The 8,451-nt window shown below is 35.5% G+C and overlaps 1 pseudogene; it reads left to right on the top strand.

Moving 5' to 3' along the window:
• The window catches only part of LOC141489263 (transmembrane protein 199 pseudogene), a 50,022-nt pseudogene extending 41,945 nt beyond the window's left edge, over positions 1-8,077 (top strand).
• Positions 8,078-8,451: the final 374 nt, after the last annotated feature.

Below are 8,451 nucleotides of genomic sequence, written 5' to 3'. Positions count from 1 at the left end.
AAAAATAAAACCCAAGGGCAAGAGATAGAGAAATTCCAATTTAAAGTGACTGTAAGGGACAACTAGGGGTGCAGTCATTAGAGCACTGGCTCTGGAGTCAGGAGGACATGAGGTCCAGTCTGACTTCAGACATTTAATAATAATTACCAAGTTGTATGACCTTGGATAAATCACTTAATCTCATTGACTTAAAGAGATAAAGTGACTCTAAACAGCATAAAATAATTGGGAATCTACCGTCTAAGACAAATCCAGAATCTATTGGAACACAAATGCAAAATAGTTTTTACACAAATAAAGTCAGAACTAGACAACTGGAAAAACATAAATTGTTCATGGTTAGAGCAAGTTATTATAATAAAAATGACATTTCCACCCTAATCAAATTAATTATTCAGTGACAGTTTCAGTAACTGTAAACAGTAATAAATAATTGGGAATCTACCTTCTAAGACAAATCCAGAATCTATTTGAACACAAATCCAAAATACTTTTCAGACAAATGAAGTCAGAACTAAACAACTGGAAAAAATTAATTTGTTCATGGATAGATCAAGTTAATATAATAAAAATGGCAATTCTATCCAAATTAAATTACTTATCCCATAGCAGTCCAAACTACCAAAAACTTTTATTGATCTAGAAATAATAGTAGCAAAATTCATCTTGGGCAGCAAAAGCTCAAGAATAACAAGTAAAGTAATGAAAAAAATGAAAAACTAGATAACCTAGCTCCAGATCTAAAAAATATTGTACAGCATCAGTCATCAACACTGTATGGAATTTATTAAGAAATATTGATCAGAGGATTGCAAATTAAAAGAACAGTGAGGTATCAACACATACATATGGCATTAGCTAAGATGAGAAAAATGTAAGGTGCTCAATGTTGGAGAGTTTGTGGGAGGATTGCGGCATTAATGTATTGCTGGTAGAGTTGTGAATAGATACACTCTTTCTGGAGAGCAATATGAAACTATGCCCAAAGAGCAATAAAACTGTTTATACCCTTTGACCTAACGATTTCAATTCTAGATTTATATTGAGAAGAAATTATTGAAAATGGGAAAAGTCCTTCATGTTCCAAAATATTCATAGCAATTTTTTTTTGTAGTGGCAAAAGATTGGAAATTGAGTGCTGCTCATCAACCTGGTAATGGCTAAACAAGTTATGAATACTATGGAATACTATTACTCTATAAGCAAACATAAATAGACTCTAGAGAAGTATTTTACACACACACGCACACACACACACACACACACACACACACACATATATATATGTATATATATATACATATATATATACATACATATATACAAAATATCCTTATTATCCCCAGCCAGAGTAAGAAAAATAAAACAAAACTCAGAAAAAAACACCCCTACAGAATCTGATGAGCACTTAATAAAAATTATCTCTTATTTATCTCTTTCCCTTAGTCCTTATTCCTCATGTCAAAAATTACTAATTTGTAAATATGCTTAACCAAATATGTATTTAAAATACTAACCTGAATGTTCCCTCTTGAGGGGAGGGGGGTGGGAAGGAAAGGTGGAGAGAAATTTAGTAACTTGAAAATATGCATGCACAAATGGATGAAAATTAAAAATATCTGTTCAAATTTGCTAGAACAAAAGACACTATGACCATTGAAAGAATACACAGAATCCCTCCATAAAGACATCCCAGTATAAAAAACACCAAGGTCTGTTATTCTCAAATAAAGAATTCTCAAATAAAGAAGAAAATTCTGCAAAGAGAAAAAGTAAAAATAAAATTAGATACAATGTAAACTCAATCAGACTCACACAGGACCTATCGATGTCAACAATGAAGAACCTGGAATGCCATATATTGAACGGCAAAGGACATGGGATTACAAAAAAGAATGTATTAGCATATAAAATTTAGTATATACTTCCAGGGGAAAAGATGGTCAATAAAGAAAAAGACTGATTCCAAAATTTCCTGACAATAAAACCAGAACTGAATAGAAAATTTAACTGCCAAATACACAATTCAAGCGATGCATAAAAAGGGCAAATAAAAAGGGGAAGGACAAAACAAAACAAAGCCAAACAAATGTTAAGACCATCAAATTATATACAACACTAAAAAGGAAGTTATAACACATATAACTCTTGAGAATTGTACTTCTCTTAGGATAATTAAAGTGTCAAAAATAATTGAAGAGATTGGAATTAGAAAATAAGGCCATAGTTTGATGTGCATCTCCATTGAAGAGGTTGAAGATGAAATCAATTTGTTTGAAACAATCATCCCTGATGGAAACAGTGGTGTTTACTCTAAACTTAAGTTTCTCAGTTTTCTATGACCTACTTTTATTCTGCTTTGCTCCAAAATTTATCACTTTGATGAGGGTGTCAGAACTGAGCAGTCCTGAGTCAATATCTCCCATAACTTCAGAATTAATTGTAAAGTTCTTAAGTAAGACTTCCGCCATCCCAATACTTTGTGTCCTTTGAGATTCTTATGGCTAATTAAATCAGGATTGAACTTAATAATATACTTAACAATGGGTTAAGAAACATAGGTTGGGACGGGGTGGGAATGTGGGAGAAAATATGCTTGGGAGGAGGGATATAAAGAGTTCATGAAATTATTTGGCTTTGCATGAGACTTTGTCTCATGTGGATTCTGTGCTCATGGAGGGTGTTTGAAAAGTAGGTAAAGTAAAAATTTGTTATAATTTGATGTTACTCAGGACTCATGAAATGTGTATTTCTAATGAGACAGAAGAGGGGTATTTGTTGATTTTAAGACAGTGCTGCTTATCAAAACAACCAAGCAATCAATCAATCTGGGAGGCTACATTGATAGCACTTTGAGCTTATCATGCTATCAGTTAACCATTCTGTAATTGTTGATACCTGATTAATAGTACTTGACAGATTACTAACATCTGGGGAAGAGATGGAAAGATTTATGATTTTAGAGGGAAAGAAGGGAGAGTGTGAACACTGAATAATTTCTATTCAATAGGTTTGGTCCAGAGAAGGAATAAGATACAATAATCCCCAGGTTTGAAAATCTAACCTACTCTACCAGGAATGGTGGGGAGGGAAATATAAAGGAAGAAGTGGTTGAGAAAAGGGAAGGCAGTGGTATAAGTGAAAATAAATTGAAAGGTAGATTTTAAAAAAGTTAAAGGGGAAAAGGAGTAAATCTTTGGTGAGTAGGAATAAGAGGAAAGGAAAAAGAAAAATATAAAAGTGGAAAGAAAGCATGAGGAAATACAGAATTAGTAATCTTAAATGGTAATGTGAATAACTGTTATGGGATAAACTGTCCCATAAAATAGAAGTGGATATTAGAATGGATTAAAAAGCAAAATCATTCCATATGTTTACAAGAAACACATTCGAAGCAGAGAGAAACTCATGGGGCAAAAGTGAAAGCATGCAGCAAAATATTTTATGTTTCACATGAAGTAAAAAAAAAATCAGAGATAGGAATCTTGATCTCAGATAAAGCAGAATCAAAAATATGTACCATTAAAATGGATAAGGAAGGAAACTACATTATTAAAAAAATTTCTTGAATCCTCTACTCTGACATTCACATGATAGATTCTACCAAATAAAGGAGAAGATTCAAAGAAGCTTTGAACTTTCTATATCATGGCAGATATTCTGTGAAAGTCTGTCTCTTTGGGGGAAAAAGGGGAAGTAAAATCCAGCAGGCTGGAGGGCTATGAAAGACAACAGGAGGCTTTTAGCCACAGTTCAATCTAGGTTCCAACAGTTTAATAATGTCCTTGCAGCTAAACATCAAACCAGATGGGAGCATCCCAACCCCAAACAAATTCTGAACCCTGACAAAACCAGGGTAAAAGTCAGGACTGGGTTGGGAACAATCCTCGGTTAAGTCATAACCTAGACATAAAGCAGGGAACAAATCTCTGCTAAGGGAAGACCTGGACTGCATAGGCAAAATCTTGGTCAATGAGCCTGGGATCAGACCTCAGCCCCAGCAAAATAAAAGCTTGTATCTACATAACTGAAGAGCTGAACTACAACAACAAAAATGAAGAAAAAAGTTAAAAGAAATCTCACTATAGGAAAATATTTCACAAATAAAGATGACAGCAATGCCATATATGTAGAGGAAAGGAGCAAAAGATTACTCACAGGAAAAGATTCAAAATAGTCTATAAATTGAACTCCAATACAAAAGCTCATTGAAGAGCTTAAAAAAAATTTAAAAACCAAAGAAGAGTGGAAGAAAAAAATTGAAAAATGAAATGAAAATCATACAGGAAAACTGCATTTTGACCAAAGAAATCAACTATTAAAAGTAAAAATAACTATCTGGGAAAGGAAACACAAGCACAAGACATAATTCAAGAAAATAAAATCCTAAAACAGAATTGAAAAGTTAGAAAATAATGAAACTACAAGAGTACAAGATTCCATCAAACAAAACATAAAAATTGAAGAAAATGTAAAATAACTTCTAGGGAAAATGAATGACCTGGAAAACAGATCAAGCAGAGACAATCTATGAATCATTGGACTACTAGAAAGCCTGGACCAACAGAAGAACCTGGAAGACATCATGCAAGAAATTATAAGGGAAAACTACCCCAACCTACTAAGACAAGATAACCATAGAAAAATTGAAAGAATCCACAAAATCCCTCCAGAAAGAGGTCCCAGGATAACAACTCCAAGGGCTGTAATAGCCACACTACAGAGCCCTCAAATAAAAGAGAGAATATTGCAAAAAGAAAAAGCAAAATAATTAAAATATAAGGGCACCACAATGTGACTAACACAGGACCTATCATCCTCAATGCTAAAAGACTGGAAAAAATGGAATAACATATTGTTGAGAACTAAGGACCTGGGATTACAATGAAGAATACACTACCCTGAAAAATTCAGCTTATATTGTCAGAGAAAAATATGGATGTTCAAATAAATACAGGACTTCCAGTAATACTTGATACAAAGACTAGACTAGAACAGAGAATTCACTCGCCAAATACATGACTGAAGAGTTACATTAAAAAAAAGGGTAAATGACAAAAGGGGACTGAAAAAAAAAATTGGTTTAAGCAAATATTGGACCTGAAAAGGGAAACTATAACAATTCTAATTCTTTGTAACTTGACTTCTCTAAGAAAATTAGAGGGTAGAACATAATTGAAGAGAATGAACCTAAAACATGAGGGTATAATTAGGTTTTGTCTCTCAGTTGAAGAGGTCCAAGATCACATCACTATGTGTAGGAAAAAAACCATAAAAATAAAAGCATCAGTGTTAACTTCAACTTAAGGGTCTCATTATAACTTGATTCATTTTAATCACAAGGTGCTAAGCATATTGACTAATGAAGGAATCATAAGCTGCTAGGATCTGAGACAATGTATCTGTTAGTTACAATCATTTGTAAAGTTCGCAGTGAGACCTCCAGAGCCTTCTTAGATCTTAGAAGATCTTAGAGATCTTCAAGATTCTTACCATCAATTAGATCATCAAATGGTGCTTCATTTAATAAGGGATCATGTACCCGGGGTGAGGAGGGAGAAGGTAAATGGGGAGAGAAAATTAGCCTTGGTTCGACAAGCTCTGTTTGATGATAACTTAGGGCATCAAGGGAAGAGGCACAAAGATTTATAATTTTAGAGGGAAATGAGGGAGAATGTGAATGCCGAGTAAATTCTTTTCAGTTGATTTAGTTTAGTGAGGGAATAAGATACATTCCCATTTGCGTTTGAAAATAAAAAAAAAATCTACAGCAAAGGGGTGGATAGGGAATGGGAAAAATAAGGGAAGAAGGAATTGACAAAAAGGAAGGGAAGATATATGTAAAAATAAAGTGAAAGTTAATTCCTAAAGGAAAAGTCAAAGGGGAAAGGTATTAAAATTTTGGTGTGGAGAAATAAGAGAATAGGAAAGAGATAAATATAAGTGGAGAAAGAGAGCATGGAGGGAAATACAGAATTAGTAACCTTAATCATAAAGGTAAATGGGATGAGCTGTCCCACAAAATGGAGATGGACATCAGAACTGATTAAAAACCAGAATGCTACAATATGTAGTTTAAAAGAAGCACATTTGAAGCAGGGAGATACACACAGGGTAAAGGTAAAAGGTTGGAGGAAAATATACTATACCACAATGGAAGGAAAAAAAATATGTGAGTGATCTTAATCTCAGACAAAGTAAAAGGAAAAATCAATCTCATTAAAAGGCATAAGGAAGTAAACTACATCTTCTTAAAAGGCACCATTGATAATGAAGCTATATCATTACTAAGCATGTATGCACTGAGAGGTTTAGCATCCAGATTCATAGAGGAAAAGCTGAGTGAATTACAAGGAGAAACAGACAGCAAAACTTTAATAATGTGCGACCTCAATCTCCTTCTCTCAGTACTAGATAAATTGAACAACAAAATAAAAAAGAAGCTAGTTAAGAAGGTGAATGAAATCTTAGAAAACTTAGATATGATAGACCTTTGGAGAAAATTTAATGTGGATAAAAAGAATATATATTTTGCTCAGCAGTCCATGGCACCTTCACCAAAAACTGATCATATACTAGGGCACAAAACCTTAAAATCAAATGCAAAAAGGCAGAAATAATAAATACACATGTCTCAGACAATGATTCAATAATAATGTGATAAACATGTGATAAAGAGTCAGGGAAAGATAAACCAAGACATAATTGGAAATTAAATAATTTTGTCTTAAATAATGGGTGGACAAATGGGACTACAAATAATAGAAATAATCAATAATTATATCCATGAAAATGATAATAATGAAACAACTTACCAAAATTTATAGAATGAAGCAAAGGATGCTTTAAGGGGAAACTTTACATTTCTAAATGCCTATAGGAATAAAATAGAGAAAGAGGAGATCAATGAATTGGGTATGTAACTACAAAAGCTAGAAAAAGAACAAATTAAATATCCCCAATTAAATAACAAATTAGAAATTCTGAAAAATAGGATAGAGATTAATAAAATAGAAAGAAAGACAACCATTGATCTCATAAATAAAACTAATGTTGGTTTTATGAAAAAGCCAATAAAATAGACAAAGCCCTGTTCTGATTAAAAAAAGAAAGAAGATATCCAAATTACCAGTATCAAAATGAAAAAGTGAACTAACCACCAATGAGGAGGAAATTAAGGAGATAATTCAGAGCTACTTGGACAAAAATATGCCAATAATTTAGACAAGTTGAGGGAAATGGATGAATATTTACAAAAATACAAACTGCCTAGAATAACTGAAGAGGAAACAAATTACTTAAATAACCCCTTTTCAAAGAAAGAAATTGAATAAAAACCATCAATAAACAAACTAAGAAAAAGTCTCTGGGTCCAGACAGATTTACAAGTGAATTCTACCAAACATTTAAGGAACAATTAATTCCTATGTTACATAAACACTTTTAAAAAATAGTAGAGGGCTCCAAGCCTTCCAGCAGCTGTGCTGGGCCCTGGGCCCAGGTGGAGAGCTGGAGGTGGCCAGCCTGGCCCCACAGCTGTGGGCGTGCCTGGAGGCGGCCCTGACCAAGGAGGGGGCGGCCGGGGCTGGGGCCGAGAACCCCCGATCCCTGGTGCTCTTCCGGCTGCTTCAGGAGCTGCACGAGCACCTCAGTGAGCAAGGCTCCCCCTCTCTTCCTTCATGAGCTCCTGGAAGGCAATGAGATCTATCTCCCCGAGGTTGTGAATCCCCCCAGGAATCCAGAACTGGTTGCTCGCCTGGAATGGATCAAAATGCAGCTGGGCAATGAGGAGTACAAGAGTATCACCCGAAATGGTTCTTGCCAGGCTCCAAGGCGGGAGGGGACTCTAGCTGACTTTGGATGGCAAGTGAGGTTAGTGAAGGCAATGGTCATCCCCATCTTCAACTTCATCATCACTGTGGTGGCAGCAGCTTTTACCTGCACTTACCTAGGAAACCAGTTCATCTCGGAAATGGCAGTGAGGGTACTGGCTGCTGTGATTATTGCCTCCATGGTGGGTCTGACTGAGCTCTACATCATGGGCTGAGCTATGGAAGGAGAACTTGGAGCGTTTTAACAAGGGCTGTGCCTCCACATGGATATGAAGCATGTTTTCAGGAGTCCTGAGATGGAGGTGGAAGGAGGGGAGGGGACTTGTTTACTTCAACCTTCCCAACTTTCAGAACCTAGACCTTCCATGTCCCTCCTCACTCTGCCTCATTTGCACTTGGCCTTGTATTAAGGTCCAAGGAAGAGGGCTGGGGCTATATCCCATCCCTGACTTCATCCTCACCCACATCCCCAGATCATCTGAGCCCTCGCCCCAAATACAGTTGTCTGCATTAGAACATCCCAGGGCTGCAGTCACTGGCCACTCCGAAATGGTCAGCGATTGGAGTCAGAGGAACAGCTGAGAATACTGAGGCAGCAAAAAACCTTCAGATCCAGCCT

Source organism: Macrotis lagotis, chromosome 5, assembly GCF_037893015.1.
Source record: "Macrotis lagotis isolate mMagLag1 chromosome 5, bilby.v1.9.chrom.fasta, whole genome shotgun sequence".
Taxonomy (NCBI): domain Eukaryota; kingdom Metazoa; phylum Chordata; class Mammalia; order Peramelemorphia; family Peramelidae; genus Macrotis; species Macrotis lagotis.
Note: the sequence above shows the minus strand (reverse complement) of the source record. Positions and strands in the feature narration are given on the sequence as shown.